The 10,141-nt window shown below is 38.0% G+C and overlaps 1 pseudogene; it reads left to right on the top strand.

The window, feature by feature from the left end:
- The first annotated feature begins 250 nt into the window (after positions 1 to 250).
- Positions 251 to 1,212, top strand: LOC124234783 (olfactory receptor 11H12-like; annotated as a pseudogene).
- The last annotated feature ends 8,929 nt before the right edge of the window (positions 1,213 to 10,141 follow it).

The following is a 10,141-nucleotide window of genomic DNA, read 5'->3' as shown; positions in this document are numbered from 1 at the left end:
TTAAACTATATCTAGTTCTGTCATAGTTGCATAGTAAGGGAGAGATTTAGATTTACATTGTAAGGCAAAAGTTTGTTTCTGTGCACCCAGCTACCTACCATGCCCAAAACTGAGAGTATATAGCTAAGAATAAGTAGATGACATTCTCTTCCTAACTGATGATTCTTTTGAAAAATGACCACATGTTCATTGTCTTTTCATTCTGAAAAAGGAACACATTTGAAACTAGTCCTTAATGATGACAATATGTCTTTTGAGCTTGTAAGTTACTACAATGAATGTCTCTGAGCTAGATGCCAGCTTTGCTTTTGTAAGAGAATTTATACTCCTAGGTTTTTCCTGTGAGTGGAAAATTCAGATCCTCCTCTTCTCACTCTTCACCACAACATGTGCTCTGACCATAAAAGGAAATGGGGCCATTGTCTGTACTCTATGGTGTGACCAATGATTCCATATCCCCATGTACACATTCCTGGGGAATTTCTCCTTTCCAGAGATCTGATATGTCTCTTCTGCAGTCCCCAAGATGTTAGTCAACTTCCTCTCAGATAAAAAGACCATCACCTTTGCCAGACGTTTCCTCCAATTTTCTTTCTTTTTCTCTTTGGGAACATCTGAATGCTTCCTTTTGCCATCATGGACTTTGATTGGAACCTTGGATGTGCGATCCCTTGCACTACCTTAATATCATGACTGGGCATCTCTGTACCAAACTGGTCCTTACCTGCTGGGTTTGTGGATTTCTATGGCTCCTGATCCCCATTGTTCTCATCTTTCAGATGCCCTTATGCGATCCAAACATTATTGACCATGCTGCGTGTTGCCCAGGCCCACTATTTGCACTGGTTGGCATGTGCCTCTGTCTCAACAATCCAACTGCTTTGCTACACTCTAAGCTCATTAGTTATCTTTGGTAACTTCCTCTTCATCTTTGTGTCCTGTACTCTTATTCTATTAGCTGTGTTGCATATGCCTTCAGCCACTGGGAGACATAAGACCTTCTATACCTGTGGGTTTCATTCACTGTTCTATGGTTTTCTGATGGTTAGGTATGTGAGCCCAGGACTTGGAAATTCTGCTGTGATACAGAAAGTTGCAACTTGGTTCTTTGCTATGGTGACACCACCCTTTGACCCCCTCATCTATAACCTCTAGAATAAGGAGATAAAGGCAGCCCTAAGGAAAGTCCTAGGGAGTTTCAACATAATCTAAGACATACTAGATAGTCCCTCCATTATCAGGTCAGTATAGTCTAACAAAAAGCAATCAGAATTATTTAGCTATCCAAATCTTCATTTATGGGTATAGTGATATTGACTATATCAGTCTATGAAATTAAGCATCTATGGGGCCACTTATAATCATAAAGTGGCCACATAACATAGATAAATGGAATTGTTAGGTTCCTCTCTAGCACTTAGACTGTATATTAACTAAAGAGTGTACAAATTTGGAGGTTTTCTTGACAGTTCATGGGATTCTTTTGTGATAAAAATTCCTGTATTCTATTCAATAATTTTGATTAATAGTCTTGGGATCAATAAAATTATAATTATGTCATTTTGTTTGTTGAGTTGGTTTGTTGTAAATAAAAGAAGGAAATACATTATTTTCTGATTGTGATTCTTCTCATATTTGACTTTGTTATTTTGGTGATATGGTCACTCCTGATAAATAAACCTTTAGAAGCAATTATCCAAAATTTCTATAGGACAAAAATAGTCTGCTAACCTAATGATATCCAGACATATGTTGTTTGTTTTCTTTACATGTTACCCATTTCTAGGCCCTTAAAGGTCAGATTTTAATTCCATATATAACAACATCAATCAAACTATTCAAAAATACAATATTCTGAGTACTAATATTTTTACCTAAATGAAGTGTCATCAAAAACTTGATGGCTCAACTAGTTGGATTTCAGATAATAGAACATCTCTTCCTAAAAATCTTAGAAGGAAATGGTGTACTTGGGTTTAAATTACTTAAGTTCAGAAAATAAATGACAGATGATTGTTATTTGTCACTGAAACAATGCTAAAATAACATTAAGGAAAATTTCTGAAGAATAAAAGTATGCAGAATTCAATCATTGTAACAAAACAACTTTCACTTATATGTATGCTTTATTTAATGTAACATCAAACTTGTTCCTATGTTATAGGAGTTTTTATAATTATTGTATTTTAGGAAATGTAACATTCTGCTAAACCAATATAGCATGGAATGTAAATTTTCATGTGGTGAGATGAATATCTTCCTAGAAGGAGGATTGTCCTTCCAAGTAGCTTGACGCTGACTTGTGAAGGATATAAGAAAGGGACTTTTCAGAAGAGGAATTAGGGGAAAAAATGAATGCCACCACTACACTATAATGATCGCTTAAAGAATAAGTACTCAAGGATTCAGACTCTCCTTCTTTCTGTTACCAATCTCTTTGTTGGACATTATGCTTATTTCCATTATTTTAATGTAAAATTTAATATCTCTAGGAAATCTTCATAAATATTTGCCATAATGATATTTTGCAAACCTAAATTAGGATTCATCATGTAATCCAAAATCAGAACTGCCCCAGAAAATCCAGGATGGAAGAATACTATATGCATGTAACAATTTTCCCTTTAGGGTTTTTAGAACAGTTTCCTGGGAAAGAGATGGATTACTCTGTTCAAAAGATAGGAATGCATTTGTGAGTTTTGAAATGGATGTTCCTAGCAGGACAACTATTTGTTGCTTCGATGTGAGACACTGTCAAGCTCCTTACTCAATCGTACTTATAAGAACTCTGCCATATCTTCTATCACTGGTCTAGTCCATTGAGGATGTTTTCTAACTCTATCCCTTTTCCCAGGATGCATGACTTTTAAGTTTCCTGAGATCAGCTAAGCAAAGGGCTGAAGAAGAACAGGTAGTTAATGATGACAATATTTCCAATGTAATGTCAGAATTTCCTACCACGGGTTACTAAATTTACACACTTGTACAGCCACGAGCTTTTCAATGATCTCTTCTTAGAACCTCAAACACTCTAACTGGTTCACAACCTTTTCCAAAGTATTGAATTATTTGACATATCATCACAACTTATATAAGACATTTTTTCAAAACCAAACTGCATCCCAAAGAGAAGAGAGAAAAAAAAGTATTAGAGGTGGCAGTAAGAAGATAGTGTTTCTCTTTTTTTCTGAGTATTTGAGCTTTCGAATGAACACAGAAAGGTCATGTTAAAAATAATTGTGCTCGTTAGTGGTTTCCTCAGGGAAATGAAAAAAGAAAGTCAGTATTTTTCACTTTCAGATATGAGTCATGGTGTTTATCAGCTGCCTTGGAACCCTTGTTAAACTGACTGAACATTGACTATCCCTCAATTGCAACTGCCTCCCTCACAAAGTAAAATTTATTTATAAAGCCAAACATTATGTATAGTCAAGATTTCAGGAAAAATAAGGGCATGGGGCACATGGGAAAACAATATTACAAGAAAGAAAAGTGAATTTATTAGTTTAACAAGTTTAGATGTACAAATTCACCACTATGGGGTTTCCTCTTATTGACAACATTGAAAGGAATAATAATGAACATTTTGAGCCTCTTGTTTTGTGCCAGGCACTGTTCTAAGTCCTTTACATATGTCACTTTATTTACTAACCATGACAAACCAAAGAAGTCAGGTCAGTATTTTCGTATCTCTAATTTACTATGGGTGAAAGAGGCACAAAGAGTAACTTACTTAGCGGAAGGTGGTATTCAATCCCAGGTGGGCTAACTACAGGACCCACGCTTTTTACTACTGTAGAGGAGAAGGGCCAGCACTCTGGAATCAGATAGATGGGTTTCAAAGCTAAGTACTATCACTAACTGTGTGAGCTTGTGCAAATCACTTGGCCTTTCTTCCTTGACTTTTTTAAATCTACAAAATAGAGCTAGTGATGATACTTTTGGCACAGAGTGGCTGTGAGTAATAAAGGAGGTTAATCAGAATAGGATTTTATACATAGTATGTATGCAATTGATTTCAGTTAATATTATTAATATATTTCTTTTGTAAAGCTCTTTATAATTTACAAAACACTTTGACTTATTCTTTCAGTTCATCTACACAACTTCTGTGACATAGTTAGGGTAGATATTCTCATAATCCTTTCACAGGTAAGACCCAAAGAAGCCAAATATGTTGTCCAAGGTCACAGAAGTAAGTGAAGGAACCAATTCTGCTAACTTCAGTATCACTAAGAACTCTGCTTTGCTATGTTTTCTCTCCTGGGAACTACAGCTATACACTATGTAACTACCTTCAGAACTACAGGACAATGCAGGCCAAAAAGCTGCATTTACCTCAGAAATGAATATTGTAGAGGAGAAATGCATGTAGAACACTTATAAGAGATTTCTTTTCTATTGTTTTAATACAGAAATTACATGAAGATTTATGTAAAAAATATTTAATAGGTAAAATATTATGTTACTGAGCGAAAAAGGTAGATCATGAAACAATTATTATAGAAGTTTACTTTAATATAGAGTAACAGTATTATGGGTAAGTTAGGTTCTTTTTTTCCCTCTTTTATGTTAATATATGTTTATTTCCTAATTTTCCATGATAACGATGTATACCTCATTTAATTTAAAAAGAATGGGGAGTTTAAAAATTGTTTAGAAAGGGATATACAATTTAGAGCAATTCTCCTAGACATATTGCTTACCTAAGCTTTTCCTCTACTTTATATGTTAGGAAAGGACAATGGTACTGTCTTTGGTAAGTCTTACATCATATGCCTTTCCAGGGCTCCTCAAAGACTTTTCCATGGGAGCCACTTTGTGGAGAGGAGTAAATTTGGCTCCCTAGTGCTTCTGTTTCACTCAGAATCAGCTCTTTCTCTAAAGGAAAGAGGGGTTCTTGGCAGTATATTCTGGCTTTGCAGGTTTTGTTCTAGATGCTTGGAATAGAAAGAAGAAAGGAAATAGACATGTCATGCAATCAAATGAATTTCCAATGAATGTTCCCAAATAGGAAAATTTTCCCCAGGGACCTCCCATCTACATGTTTCTATCTCTCACCTAGGCCCCCTGCTTACCAGTAGTACAAGAATGAATTTTCATGAAAAGAGAGTTTGAATTATTATGCTTTTAACACCTATTCTTTATTACTTCTGTTTCTTTTTAACAACTTGTTTCAAATATCCACCTCTTTTAAAGAACATATGCCATTTATCTATCAAAATACATACTTTAAATCATCTTAATGAAAACAGAGCCTTTTTTTAAGAAAATGATCATTCAACTGCAGCAAAAGAAGCAAAGAATCCAGAATTGGAAGAAATAACAATTACTTTTCTATTAAATAATTCAGATACTCCATATTTTACCCACTTGAGTGATGGAAACAAAAAGGAAACTCCAGCTCTATCCAGGGACCCAGAATTGCCATATATATTAGACTTAGATTCAGCTGCATATAATAGAAATACAAATAGCAGCTTATGAGAGATGAAGATTTAGTTTGTTTCTCACATATAAACTTCTAGAAGTAGGCAGTCCATGGCAATCCAGAGGTAGGCAGTTCCAAGATGTCTCAGGGACTCTGGCTCTCCTGGCTTTCTGATAAACACTTTGTAGGGGACTGGAATTGGCCACACCAAGATACTTCTCTTTGGCATGAGGATTATTTTGGGCTGGTTACTTTTAAAAACTGCAGACATGAGAGAAACTGAAAAATAGAGTTTAACCCTTTGTCAAGAGACATTTATATTTGTAAATGAAATTTCCATCTGTAAATGTGTCTCCCTCTCTGTAACAGGAAGAAGCAGGGATGACCTTATCTCTAGAAACTCTTATCAATGCAGAAGGCAAGGACTTAAATCTGCATAATAACCTTACTGTTGTTTACTGTAGTTTTCTGGTCATCTCCCATAACTGACTCCCCCCACCCTCAACATCCTCCTTTGTCTTGAGCTGAGGATGGTATTTAAGGTGAGAGCTTCCACCATTTTGGCAAGCTATGCAGTTTTTCTGGGTCTCTCTCATGTATACATGTTATAAAGCTTTGTTTAATTTTTTCCTGCTATTCTGTCTCATGTGAATTTAATTCATTGTCCAGCCAAAAGGACTCAGAGTGGGTAGAGGAAATGTCTTCCTCCCCTACACCTTCTTAGACATATTTTCTTTCCCAAAGACATCTTATTATCTGAAGATGGCAGCTGAAACTTCAGACAGCAGGGAAGAGGCTAACTTACACTTCTTTTATATTTTTGATTGAACAGAAGTCTGTCACATAATAACCCCTATGCATAAGAGAGGCTACAGTATTTGATTTTTCAAGCTGGGCACCTTGCCACCAGAAAAGAATTGAGGTTGTATTAGTTAGGAAACAATAAAAATGGATAGTAAGTATGCAGCTAACACACTCTGCCACATGTGTATTGGGCATAAAATAAGAAAATGAATACAATTATGACCTTTGCCCAATGCTACCTCTTTAGCAGGTTGACACTCAAGGAAATCTTTACATCCAAATAAGCAGCAAGGAGACATTTAGTGGATAGAAAAGGTTGAAAGACCAATGTGTTAATAACAAAAAAAATGAGGCAATACAGAACCTAAGATTTTAGTCAAAACTCATGAATGTGTGTGAAAAAAATAAATATAAATGTTTCCCTAATCCTCAACAAACAAAAGCACCTCATGTGATACTTGATAAAATGAATGCTTGGGACAAGAGATGAGAGAAATATTTTAATGTCTCCATAATCAAGCTTATTTAATTGTTACTCCAAAAACAGAGGCAGGAAAAAAAATACCCCAAAAGAGTTTCAGTCAAGTTAGGCATCATATGAATCAGAATGTGGGCGATGCTTCTCTCTTTGGGATACTAACTTGCTAAAACCTGTCCCGGCTCTGATTTCATGACTTCCTTTGCAGAAGTTTCTCAATGGCTCATATCCTCTGGGAAAGAAGATTCTGCCATTCAGATAGAAATATTCTTCCTTCTCCTCTGCTCTTCTAACCTCAGTTTGAAGGTCAAGTTCCATCCACCAAAATTATGGGTGCCCCTTCAATCATCCTGCTACAAAGGAGCTTAATATTAAGACTATTGGCAGGACTGAGAGGAAAAAGGTAGAAACGGTAGAAATGATGCGGGGTTGGTGAGCCGAGGAGTCGAAAGAAAGATTTCTTGGACTCTCAACATCTGGCAGTAGTACTCTTTTGTTTAGAGAATAGTGTGGAATAGCATGGGGACAGGACCCATGGGCAGTCAGAGCTGCTGCTGCTGCTGGCATGGGGACAGGACCCACGGGCAGTCAGAGCTGCTGGCATGGGGAGATGCTGCTGCTGCAAACATGGGTGGAGAGTAAGGCTAAATTTAAGGCACAGGTATGTGAATTATCTCTTTACAAGACAAAGGAAAGAATATGTAAAAACAGTTGTTAAAATGGTATCAGGGCAGGTGGGGTCTAGTTATTGGGTGGTCCTATAACTTTTAGATAAGAATCAAACTGGATTGAGTAAATGGCAGAAGCCACCGCTTAAATATTATCTTCAGCTAAAGACAAAGGAGGATGTTGGAGAGGGGGGAGGTAAGTTACAGGAGGTTGCCAGACAGTAAACAACTTAAGTCCTTGCCTTCCCCATTAAGAGTTTCCAGAGATAAGGCCATCCCGCTGTCTTCCTGGCACAGAGAGGAGGCATCTTTACAGATGGAGGTTTCCCTTACAAATGTAAATGTTTCCCAACAAAGGGCAAGCAAACTCTGCTCCTCAGAGTTGCTTTTATTAAAGGTAACCAGCCCCATTCTCATCTGCAGTTTTAAAAGTAATCAGCCTAAAATAATCCTCATCAGAAATAGTGGGTCACAGTCATTGTAAGGAAGAAAGAAAACTCTCCTGGAAAATGAAGAAGAGACATGTTCTTTCAGACATCAGGAGGATATGATACAAAAGTCGTGAGAACTGAAATCCCCAAGCCAGACTGGAAAAGAGGAAATTATGAAATAGAAAAGGTTGTTAAGACGGAAAAGAGAGAAAATGGTGCAGTTTGGGGAGCAGTTAAGAGGTTACCAAAGAACTCTCCTCTCCTCCCTGACACATTCCACCTTCAATTTAACAGGAGTGTCACACCTGTGTGTGAAGAGGGCAGAGGCCATTGTGGAGGAAACAATCACAGAAGAAAAGGCTTTTACACCTTTGCTGCAGAAGATGAGAAAGAGCCCTTCATGAGAAATTTCAATTCTGTCTCCACTGACCTTCGTTTCCTCTGCTGAAAGGTAAACAAATCGCTGCCCCAGTGCCAGGTAAGCTTTGTTTACAAGGTGGAAGAGCAAGTAGTGGAAATTGAAAAGGAAGAAAGCAAAACAAGACAATCTCCCCTCTATAGAGATCCTGGCCCTCTCCAGGGGAGACCAGAGGCTTCAAGCTGGGCAGGGGCTAGGCACAGCTTAAGGGGAACATTTGTGTTAAAGCTTGCCACAATTTAACTGGCCAAATGAGGAACTGTCATTTGTGGACAATGTAAGCAGTGCTTTGGGTAATACCATCAAAGCTGATTCCCTAAGGACAAAGGACCACTCCATAGCCCAGAATTGTCCTGTGTCCTTGGGATCTGTGCCCCAAGACTATTGTGTCTCCTTGATCTGAGATCTATTCCAAACCCTAAAGTCTCACTACATACTAGTAGGGAAGCCCAAGAATAACAGGGTATGCTATTTGACACAGTCAAGACTGCAGTGGGGACACAAGAAATAGCCTTTTAAAAATTCAAGGAACAGCCATGGAAATAGAATGAAACAGAATCAGGTATACTGAGCGACATCAACAATGAGGTTGATAGTTTTGCAGGGTCAAGTTATCCAATCAATGAATGTCCAGCACCTTCTCCTCAGGCCTCCTCTGAACTTTTTTCACTGAATTCTGAGGTACATACAACTATGGTTCTTGAGGAAAGGCAGCTTCAGTGCTTCCAGAGCCAGCTTTTTGTATCACCCAGGCATGTTATCCTCATGGCAAACTCAAGGGGAAGGCAGGAAATTCTGTGTCTTTTAATACCAAATCCTCCTTTGCCAAAGGCATGAGTTACTGAGTAAGCCCAAAGCTTGTCAGGAGGGCGATGCTTTTCACTGTGGTTAACTGGCATTTATCCCTCCCAGAACATCAGTCTGCTCTCCTGCTTCTTTCTACCTTTTCAGGAACCTAGATGGGGGACACATGATTACCGCTCATTTCAAAATGGGGAATTCTCCAATTCTAACTATGGGAGAGGAATAAGTCAGCAGTGACGAAGGGTCAATGGGACCCTTGTTCTGAACACAAAAGTATCAAGACTTCATTTTTTCTTTAAGTGCTATTTCGACTTCTTCATTCTCCTGCTCACTTTCTGTACTTTCTTCATAGTTTTCCTCAACCAACTTTTGAGTCTTTCTTTATAAACTCAAGGTAAACTCAACAGTAGAATTCACTTGAAATGTTTCCTTACTCCTGCCTTAGGATTCTGTACTGAAAGACCACCAAACCTGGAAGAAGAAAACCTGGACTGTGGTCACAATTTTGCCACTTTTACTTCTGTGACATCAGGAAGTCACTTAACTTCTTTGACATTCAACTGCCTTGTGAGTAAAAGAAGGATAATAATATTGGGCCCCCATATATCACACGGCTAAGGATCAAATAGGAGTGTATGTTCAAGTCTTCTTATGTTTGTATCATTACCATTCTTTCTCCTCCAATCTCCTTTGTACTAAGACAAGTAAATTTGTTGCCTGGTCTTGAAAGTAACCCATTCATAGCTGAGGGCTCCCCTCCAAAAACTTATAAATCTGAGCTAATCATCCCCAGCAGGAGGATTGGAAAGTGCCACTAGTTTCTCTGCTGGGATCTTTTTTGAGTTGCAGGTTCTTCTTGCTGGTCTCTCTCTGTTTCTGTCTTTACTGACTTTCTGTCTGCAGGCAGGCACATCTGAGGGTGCACAACTTGAGTCCCCTACTCGGCCAAATGTCTCCTCTATATTGCAATCGCAGAACGGTTTCTCAAATATATCCCAGAACATATTGTGTATTGTGTGATCAGAAGGCCCAGGCCTGGGATTATTGGCTTTAGTAGGATATGACATTCCTCTTCTTCCCCCTCTTTTCCTAGAGACAGTACCCAGG

The sequence above is a fragment of the Equus quagga genome, chromosome 2, assembly GCF_021613505.1.
Source record: "Equus quagga isolate Etosha38 chromosome 2, UCLA_HA_Equagga_1.0, whole genome shotgun sequence".
Taxonomy (NCBI): domain Eukaryota; kingdom Metazoa; phylum Chordata; class Mammalia; order Perissodactyla; family Equidae; genus Equus; species Equus quagga.
The sequence above is the reverse complement of the archived record's forward strand: the minus strand, read 5'-3'. Positions and strand labels throughout refer to the sequence as shown.